This window comes from Macaca nemestrina, chromosome 17 (genome assembly GCF_043159975.1).
Source record: "Macaca nemestrina isolate mMacNem1 chromosome 17, mMacNem.hap1, whole genome shotgun sequence".
NCBI classification, from domain to species: domain Eukaryota; kingdom Metazoa; phylum Chordata; class Mammalia; order Primates; family Cercopithecidae; genus Macaca; species Macaca nemestrina.
The window spans coordinates 83,109,090-83,119,921 of NC_092141.1; positions in this window are offsets into that span (position 1 = coordinate 83,109,090).

Consider the following 10,832-nt stretch of genomic DNA (forward strand, 5'->3'; position numbering starts at 1 on the left):
CCACAGAATGTTTGTTTCCTATCCCCTCTTTAACTTTGAACTCTACTGGTTTGGAGGTTTTAGGAATCAAGGGAGGAATGTTTCCACCAGAGACCCAGTGATGGTTCCACTGAACTGGACATCAAGGCTGACACCTGGACATTTTATAGGCACTTTAGGCTGCTGAATAAATAGGCAGAGAATATAATTACTTTCCTGGTTACCAAAGAGAAACTAGGTAGCTACTATATAAAGGAGACAAGGAACCCAGGAAGTTCGCTGGTGACCCGTGTAGTACTTCCTTGTCTAAGGGAAGAATAATGGATGTGGAACGGGCAATGAGAGAAGGAAGTTAATACCAGCATGACCTCATAAAAACAAGAACATAGGCCGGGCACGGTGGCTCAAGCCTGTAATCCCAGCACTTTGGGAGGCCAAGTCGGGCGGATCACGAGGCCAGGAGATCGAGACCAGACTGACGAACACGGTGAAACCCCGTCTCAACTAAAAAATACAAAAAAAAACTAGCCGGGCGAGGTGGCGGGTACCTGTAGTACCAGCTACTCGGGAAGCTGAGGCAGGAAATGGTGTAAACCCAGGAGGCGGAGCTTGCAGTGAGCTGAGATCTGGCCACTGCACTCCAGCCTGGGCAACAGAGCGAGACTCCGTCTCAAAAAAAAAAAAAAAAAAAAAAAAAACAAGAACATAGAAAGCAGGAATATGTTCTCCCTTGCCTGTTGTATATGTGTACATGTTTGCACTGGCACATATTAACTAATGTATCTTCTCTCCCCTTTGCCGTTTTTATTTTATGTAAAGATTATTAGCAGTGGTTAACTTCACAATTTCATCTGTAAGTTACAAAATATTCAGACGGGACCATGACTAACTTTTGGGGGTGATCAACATCATCCAGAAACGAATACCATGTCTGTCACTCAGAGGAGGATAATAGCTCTTGGGATTTTATGTCTTCTCTCTTTGAGAACAATGTGAGTGTCTTTGTACAAAAAATAATTGCAGGTTATAAGGTAAAGCTGTATGTTTGTTGTCATCATTAGGTGGTGTTCAATACATGTAAGTGGATGCTGAGTAGCCAAAGGGGTGGAGGACTGTGTTCAGTTATCAAGCTATCATCTCTCAACTCCAAGCTCACCCTTCTATTTATTTATTTATTCATTCATTTAATTTTATTTATTTTTTTGTATCAAGATGGAGTCTCGCTCTGTCACCCAGGCTGGAGTGCAGTGGCACAATCTCAGACACTGCAACCTCTGCCTCCTGGGTTCAAGTGATTCTCCTGCCTCAGCCTCCAGAGTACCAGGGACCACAGGTGCCCGCCACCATACCTGGCTAATTTTTGTATTTTTAGTAGAGGTGGGGTGTTGCCATGTCGACCAGGCTGGTTTCAAACTCCTGACCTCAGGTGATCTGCCTGCCTCAGCCTCCCAAAATGCTGGGATTACAGGCATGAGCCACCACACCCAGCCTGAGCTCACCCGTCTAAACTCTACTTTTTGGTGCTAAGATTAGGGCTCTGCACATAACATCTCTCCTTTGTCAACTGGCTCCTTGTTGGGTTCTGCCTGTAGGAGGACTAGAGAGAAACCAAAGGCTGGAGGAGAGAAAAGATGCATGCTCTTTCTGCTAGTTTATTCTTCTTGTCCCTGTCTCTCTAGCAACAGATCTCCCCAAGCAGCAGCAGTGCATTCCAATAGCCAGTTTTTTACTGCACAATCTCATCATGCTCCTTCAGAGATAGCAGCACCAGTCAGCCAGGCTGCAGCGCCTGAGGTCTAAACCCAGCTTCATGGGGCCTCTTCTTCAAGCTTGTAGAGTCAGATAACCACGACATCTCCCTTTTGTTCTGTCCGTCCTAGGGATGATGGCTTCTTTCTATAGTTCCTTTAACTGTGCTACTTCAATGTTCTCTTTGGGCTTTTTCAGTCCTCCAATACCTGTTTAGCCAATTCTCTATATTAAATTCTCTCTGTTAAGGTAACTGGTGTGGTTTCTATTTTCCTGACTGAACTCTGACTGATACGAGCAGGCAACTGTAACGTTTTATTATAGGCCTCCTATACAATTGGAATTCGTTTAAATTCTGCACGTATACTACTTTTTGTTACTCTTTTCCAATTCTTCAATGTAACTGCAAGGAGAGTGCAGTTACAGAGTAGTGCCAGGCCATTTAGAAGAAGAACCTCCTCAGCCTGGCACGGTGGCTCACGTCCGTAATCCCAGCACTTTGGGAGGCCAAGGCAGGCAGATCATGGGGTCAGGAGATTGAGACCATCCCCGCTAACACAGTGAAACCCCGTCTCTACTAAAAAAAATACAAAAAAAAATCAGCCAGGTGTGGTGGCAGGTGCCTGTAGTCTCAGCTACTCGGGAGGCTGAGGCAGGAGAATGGCGTGAACCCGGGAGGCGGAGCTTACAGTGGGCCGACATTGTGCCACTGCGCTCCAGCCTGGGCAACAGATCAAGACTCCGTCTCAAAAAAAAAAAAAGAAGAAAAAGAGCCTCCTCTACACCGGGTTGGTCATGGAAGACTTCCTGGAGGAAGTGACATCTAAACAAAATTTGAGAAACTCATTGAAATTAACTAGGCAAAGAGTGTGGGATAGTGAGCCAGGCATGGGGAATAAATAACAAGTACAAAGGGAAGGAGGTAATAAGGCCTCATTAAGTTCAAGGAAGAGTCCGGCTGGAGCATTGCCAGTATCAAGATGGGAGGCTGGGGAGGAGAGAGGTAATCAGATCAGAAAGGACCTCTGCAACCTTAGTGAAGAGTTGGGACATTTTCCCAGGGACTGTGAAGATCTTCGAGAGTTTCAGCAGGGAAAAGGCATGACTGTATGGCCGGCAGCAGACACCCAATGTCCTTGTGCCCACCTTGAGCATTGCTCTCAGCCAAGTCACATCATCCCCAGCACTTGCCCAAACTCCAAATCTCCCCCTCTTCCCAGGCAGGCGCCTCCTCAGAACACACCTGTACTGAGTTTTCCCCTCAGAAACCTTGTTAGGGCACTAGTTAGTGTGATAAACTAATTCACGGTGAAGTGTTAGCAAATGAAAATGGTTTATCCCTCCTCAGGGTATTTTCATTTTAAGGAGACTGGGTTGACAAATATTTACTGAACAGTCTATTACATGCAAGAAACTATGGAAAACTCCTAGGGGGAGTCATGGCTTGACCTAAATAAATCAGTCTCTAACGATAGAATCCCGGGCTCACAGGGAAGCATTGCAGGCACCAGACAGCCTTTCTTATCTCTGCTTAAACCACATTAGCATCTCTCTTGATCTGCCCTCCATCCCGACCCCTACTCCTCCCCTCCAATGGGGGTGAGCAGAGGCCGTGGCCCCCGGTGTTTAACTGTGACTTCCCTGAGTAGTGTTGACATTGCTGGGACTGCACTGGGGGCTCAGGAGTCAAACTTTGCCCCATGTTTTGGAATCCCCAGGTCTTCCCCATGGGAAGTCAGAAGGAGCTGTACTGGGGGAGCTCCATCTCCTGTCCTTGGCCACGCTCTGCCCCCACCTCCACCCAGACACACTTACCGAGGGCCTCCTGCACACCTGGCCCCGCGCCAGGAGTAAGGGCCAGGGAGCAGGGGGCAAGGACGGGAAATAGCACAGAAGTCCCACACCTGCACTTCAGTTCAGCGCGGGATGGATTCTCCCTTGAATAGTGGAGCCTCAGGCCGGGCACAGTGGCTCACACCTGTAATCCCAGCACTTTGGGAGACTGAGGTTGGTGGATCACCTGAGGTCAGGAGTTTGAGACCAGCCTGGCCAACATGGTGAAACCCTGTCTCTACTAAAAAATTTTTTTAAAAAATATTAGCTGGATATGTTGGTGGGCACCTGTAATCCCAGCTACTCGGGAGGCTGAGGCAGGAGAATCACTTGAACCCGGAGGCAGAGGTTGCAGTGAGCCAAGATAGCACCATGGCACTCTAGCCTGGGCAATAAGAGCGATACTCTTAAAAAAAAAAAAAAAAAAGTGGAGCCTCCTCACCTGGTTGATTCTCCTCTTCTCTTTCTGTGTGTGTGTGTCTCTCTCACGCGCGCTGCCTTCTGAGTTAACAAACTGAAACAGAAAGGAGGATGAGCGGCAGGAAGGAAGGAGGAATGCTGGAATGGGATGAACAGAGCTTTTCCAGCTGCTGATCCCCCAAGTCCTCCCTCTCATCCCCTCTCTCATTGTCAGGCCCCACTCCTCCCAAGCTGGATTCTCCAGAATCACTCTCATCCCCTCCGGCCCCTCCCCACTTACCGGTCTACAACGCCCTTCTTGGACAGCACAGGTGAGACACATCCCAAATAAAGACGCTGAATGAGGAAGTGGAAGCCGGAACCCTGGGGCTTTCATCAGATTCACTGCAGTGTCCAGAGAAGCTTACCTGTGCCTTAGCTAAGTTCCCAGGACTCACTATTCCCATCTATAAGATGGGCATAGCCCACGCCCTGTTACCCTCTAGGACCATCTAGACCATCTCTCTCCGTCAGCCCTTCCCAGGCTCCCCCTTCCATCCATTAAGAAACACTGACATCTAGTGGTTGCGTGGGGGACCTGCAGTGCAGACCCGGCTTCCAAGGACAGGGCCCACAGATGCAGAAGCCTCTGGCAGCCTTATATAGAAACAGGGAGCCCCGTATTCCATGGTGCCCTCTGCAGCGTCCCTCCCTCTCCCTCCGAAGAACCCCTCCAAGACCCCCAAACAACATGGGAGTAAAGAACCAGTGTTGAAATGGCCATATTGCCCAGTCCTTGCTGAAGACCACCCGGACACTCCCTGGAGACGAGGAGGTGAGAGAACCTGTGGATGAAACACCCCATGGCCAGTCCACAAAGTGAGTCATTAGGAGCTGAGCACAAGCCCAAATTCCAGGAGCCACGCGGGGCCCCACCCTCCCTGCCCAATGCAGGGAGGGGCAGACGAATAGGACAGCTTCCTACCACGGCGGCTGCCAATCATCCATCGGCCAGCCGCTCCATCATGTGACCCCCCCGCGCCAGACGCTTAGTCAGCACTCCCAGGTGCTCAGCGTCATATCAGGCTGTTGACAGTGTGTGTGCCTGCGTGTGCGCGCGCATGGGCGAGCACGGGGAGAGATGTGTGCAGAGGAAAGAAGAGGCACACAGCATGAGTCACTGGCAGACGTAAGCAAGTGAACCATAAAATAATCTAAATTCATTTATTCAACAAATACTTCCCAACACCTGCTGTGCACCAGAGAGAGCTGCTCCCAAGCCACCAAGGGCTCATCCCAACCCTAGCACCTGACGGCTACCTGAAAGTAGTCTACCCCACACTCCTACCCTCCAGTTAACCCACTCTGCATATGTTAAAGACAGTTTTACCACTGGCTTGCATGTCTGCATCCCCAGTAGCTAGCACACAGGAGGGACCTCATATGTGCTTATTGAAGTCATTAATCCAGTCCAGCGCCTGCCAAAGCGGGAATCTCTTCTGATAACGTCACCGATGGCTGCTCTCCCAGCCCCCTCAAGGGCCATCGGTTATTCCATACGCTGTTGTGTCCATCAGGGTTCTGTGGCAAGGGACAGAACAGCCACTCAGATTCACTGGAGCAGAGAAGGGAGCTGCACAGGGAGAGAGGGCAGAGTCGGGTGCTGGCAGGCACGGATTGAGGGTAAGAAAGAGAACGGAGTCAGGTGCTGGCAGGCCTGAATGACCACATCTGGTTTTCCCATCCTTTTATTCTGTTTTCCTTAGCCCCCTGCCACACCCATATCCCCATCTCCAGGTTCTGCCTCTGTTTGTTGCTGGCCCCGGCCTGTCCTTCTGCGTAACAGCTGCCTTCATGCAGCCCGAGGAAGGGAGATGGCCACAGGCTCCTCCAGGCTTGCATGATCCTAGCACAGGATCCCAGAGGCTCCCTCTCCCTCTCCTGTTGAACATATCTGGTTTTGGGGGTTTTTTTGTTTTTTGGGGTTTTTTTTTTTTGAGACAGAGTTTTGCTCCTGTTGCCCAGGCTAGAGTGCAATGGTGCAGTCTCAGCTCACTGTATCCTCCGCCTCCTGGGTTCAAGCAATTCTCCTGCCTCAACCTCCCAAGTACCGAGGTAGCTGGGATTACAGGCACGTGCCACCACGCCCAGCTAATTTTATACTTTTTTAGTGGAGATGGAGTTTCGCCATGTTGGCCAGGCTGGTCTTGAACTCCCGACCTCAGAAGATCCACCCGCCTTGGCCTCCCAAAGTGCTGGGATTATAGGTGTGAGCCACTGCACCCGGCCATATCTTGAGGAATATCTAAATCTCAGGAATGACTCTGTCTGAACCAGCTCCGATCCCTGAGTCCCCACTGCCCAACCTCCTGTGCATTCTTAAGGCCTGAGAGACAGGTACAGTGTCCCAGGGGGCACATGTCTGCCCCTGTGGTCAAGGGGAGGGGAAAGGACACGGTCATTGCCTGCCCATCAGAATCATGTACAATGGGGAGTAGGACAGAAGAATCTCCCAAATGAGGAAGGGTATCTTACCAGGAAGAGGGAAGGAGACATGCTGAGAAAGTGCAGTGTTTCAACAGTGTCCCCCAAAAAATTCACTTCCATCTGATCCTCAGGATGTGACCTAGTTTGGAAATAGGGTCTTTGCAGATGTAGTTAGGGTAAGGATCAAGAAGAGATTATCCTCCTGATAATCTCTTTGAAGGGTGTTTTGGAGGTCCAGCCGTGGTGGCTGACGCCTGTAATACCAACACTTTGAGAGGCTGAGGTGGGCAGATCACCTGAGGTCAGGAGTTCAAGACCAGCCTGGCCAACATGGCCAAACCCAATCTCTACAAAAAATACAAAAATTAGCCAGGCGTGGTGGCACACATGGTGGCTGTAATACCAGCTACTTGGGAGACTGAAGCAGGAGAATCGCTTGAATCTGGAAGGCAGAGTTTGCAGTGAGCTGAGACTGCACCACTGCACTCCAGCCTGAGCAACAGAGTGAGACTCTGTCTCAAAAAAAAAAAAAAAAAAAAAGAGATTATCTTGGATTAGGGTGGGTCCTGAATCCAGTGAGCATGTGTGTCCTTTTAAGAGACAGAAAAGGAAACACACAGACACAGGAAGGGGGTCACGTGAGGATGGAGGCAGAGACTTGAGTGACGTGACCACAAGCCAAGGGACACCAGAAGCCCCGCCAGCAACTGGGATAGACAAAAAGGAACCCTGCCCTAGAGCCTCAGAGGGAGCACAGCCCTTCCGACACCCGGATTTCAGACTTCTGTCCTGAAGAACTGGGAGAGTATCAGTTTCTGTTGTTTTAGGCCAACAAGTGTGTGATCATTTGTGATGGCAGCTCTAAAAAGAGAACCCAGGAGGCCAAGACCAAAAGACGTCCACTGTGCCATGTTCTGGGGTGGCGGATGTTTTGGGGGACTGGAAAGCACCTGGTGGAGGTGCCAGCTCACTTCCCAGAGCCATGCCCACCAGCTGCCACTCTGCTGAGGAGACTCGGCTCAGGACCACTCCTCCCTAAACTGTCTGTCTAGAGCCTGCACACATGTGTGACACGGCAGACGCTAAAGGGTCCAGAGATTTTAGGACCCTCCCACCACCATCAACCACTTATGAGTAAACTGAGGCCCAAAGAAGCTAAACAGCCTGTCCCCTTCAGATAGTTAGAAGAATTTCTGAATAAAGGGAAGAATTCTTCAGTAAAATTGATACATGACCTCTTTCTTCTTTGTTAAAAAATCGGATTAATTAGTAAAAGCTGGAGTGTTTGATAGTCACTGCTGAGAACACTGGAATCGTCAGGAAGCTAAACGCTTCTGAGCAACGGGCAAAGCGCTGGAGATGAAGCGGGCACTTTTTTGGCCTAAGATTTTGACAGGGTCAAGAGGACATTCAACCCCTCACTGAGCCTTCACGCTCCTTGACTACTTTAATTGTTTGGAAGTCAGAAAGTGCAGTAGCTTTCTAGTTTCTTCTTTTCCAGGCTGAGATTTCATTCCTTGAAACATTCTCCTTTCCTTGATACAGTTTGCAGGGCCTCCACCTCGCTGGCAAGCCGTCTGTGCACACACTCACCACTGCTCACTGCAGCCTCACTGCCAGGCTGCCTCCGGTTCTGCCCCTGCCAGGAGACCTGGGCTGGGACAGGATGTTGGCTGCTGCCCGTAGGCACGGGGCTGGGAGAGACGTGCTGAGATCAGGCCTCTCCTGCAGCTTCTCCATCAGCCCCCAGGCCCGGGAGTATACCCAGAACATGGAGAGCCCAGCTCCTGACTCCTCCCATTCCAGTAAGATTGCAACCCTCCCTGGCCCCTCCACATAGAAATCCAGAGCCCAGCCCAGGCAGCTTCTCCAGGCAGCAGGGGGTTCCACAGCCTGATTCAGGACCTCTGGTCTCCCCCCAGGTCCCCAGCTTCTGAGACTTTGACGTACTGACTCCTGCCTCCCACCTGGGAAGCCCAGCAAAGCTGTTGCCTCTCTCCCACTCCTGGAGTTGACAGACTCCAAGCTATTTTTCAGGTGATTTAGGGACCTTCCTGGGAGACACTTTGAAGCCTCTTCAAAGCCAACTGTGTTGTGAGCAGCTGCCAAGCTGCAGAAAGGCCCCGCAGCCTGGACCACGTCTAATTACCAAGCCCACCGTCACCCTGTTGGTGCCCTTGGTGGGCCCTTCCTCTGCAGCCAGCAGCAAAGGTCCACCGTTACCCAGGAGCAGGAGAAGGGAGGGGAGTCTGCAAGGAACTTCTTCCAAAGGACACCGCACTTCCAAAGAACTGCACTGGAAGAGTTCCCATGAACAAACATGAACAACTGGTCTTACATTTACTAAGCACCAGCACATCCTAGCCCCTGTGCTGTCTCACACTGAGCTAGGCACGAGAAGAAAACAGAAGTTGTGCAAAGGCTCAACTTCTGTTCTCCCCAGCTTCTCTCCTCTGCACTCTAGGCTCTGAGCTGCTGAGCTCCCTGCCCAGGCTGTCTCCGTCTCCTCCAGCCTGGCAAAGGAGCACAGATCATTGATTCTCTCCTGGGCTCCTCACCGGCCCCTCCCCTTGTCTCCGCCTCATTCCCCTGGATCCTTAGTTAAGAAGAGGCAAATGTTCCTTCTCCATTAGCAGCATCATTTAAACAGATGGCTGCGGGGCAGGGCCCGAAGCCTCCCCCTCCCCAGGCCCTGCAGCTTTTCCTTCTACCTGCTTCCCACTCCCAACCCCAGGCAGGGAAGACTGGTGAGAGGCTGCTGGGTGGCTGGGGGAGACCGAGGCAGCAAGAGGCCCCAGAGCTCCACCGGCCTCCCTGCCCCCCTTAAAATCCCCAGCCCCCTCTCCACCCTGGGCCTGTAGCTTCAGAGCATGGGGCTGAATCTCATCAACACGAAATTTGAAGCCATTAAAATACAATAAAAGAGAAATTAAATGTAATCGCTCTGTAAATTATAACTAATTGAAACATCAATTGTAATTTTTATGATCTGCATTCGGAGTGAGTGACGGTGGAGTTGCGAAATGAAAGTTAAATAATGTTGGTGATGTCCCGAAATGCCCTCTGGCCCCCAGCCTCTGCCTCCCTCCTCCTGCAGGCTTCCCTCCCTTCTCTTCCAGACCCTGCCCGAAAGCTCTGCCTTCCAGAAGTTTCCTCCATGCAACTGTTCCTCATGGCCTCAAAGGCCTCAGTCTGCTCATTCGTGGGTCCTCCTACATTGGGAGGCCTCTTGTATAGGGCCTCAGCAGGCCCTCCTATTTCCCTGCAACCCCCAAAAAGGGCTGGAAGGCCTTCCCGGTTCCACACATTTGGATCACGACCCCCAGGTCCCACCCAACATGCTTGGCCAAACTCCAAGCTTGGAAATGAGAGTGCCTGAAGCCTCCGATTCTCCCAGAACGTTCCCAGTTTCTGCCACACGGCCATGGAATCACGAGTCTGGAAGGACTACAGGTCGCCTGATCCATCCCCCTGCTTCCCTCCCAGCTCGAGCAAGGAACTCCAGGGCCCTGGGTCAGTTGTTCAACACCGGCACCAGCTTCCCTCCCCTCGTCCCGTGGCCGGCAGTGATGGGGAAAATGTGAGTGACCCTGCCTAGGTGTGGGGACCCTGCCATGTTCTGGCCGCCCTTCCTCCTCCCTGCTTGCCACCTCTCCACACTGTGTGTGGCACCCACGAGAGCACGGCACCCACGAGAGCACGGCACCCACGAGAGCACGGCGTGTGTGCTGCGGAGGCCAGCAGACCTGCATTACGTCTCCACCATGAGGGCACTGCTACTCGGCTTCTCTCAGACTCCGTTTCCGAGCAGTGACTGAGAGACAATAATGACATTCACCTGAGAGGCCTGGGCTATTTAGTAACAACAGTGTTTGTGAAGCTCTTAGCACAGAGCCTAGCACAGAGCCAATCACAGAGCAGGCACCTATTAAATCTAGGGATGACCACTGTCATGGTTTGTCATTATGTAGCCCAGCTCCAGGCTGTTTTCATTTTGCTCCCAGCAGATCCCCGGGACCTGGTCCCTTCCCCCCCCCCGACCCCTACCAACTCCCTCTCCAGTACATTGGCTGCCCCTCTGCAGATGTGAGGCAGGCAGCTGGCTACAGGCGCTCCCCACACCTTCTCCTGGCTGAAGACTTCTTTGGATTTTGTCAGGAAAATAATGGATCTTCCACAGGGTAAGAAAACAAACCCCTGGTCTCCGCTGCTTCTGGCAGAGACAGGCCAGCTCCTGGCCCCCTGGATCCCAGCAGACTGGCCGCTGACTGACAGAGGAGGCCTGGTCTCTGGAGTGGCCAACTCCCAGCTGAAGTGGATGGGGAGACAAGGTTAGGAAAGCCAGTCTACTCCCACCTCCTCCCAGAAAAAGCCTTGAAGAAGTT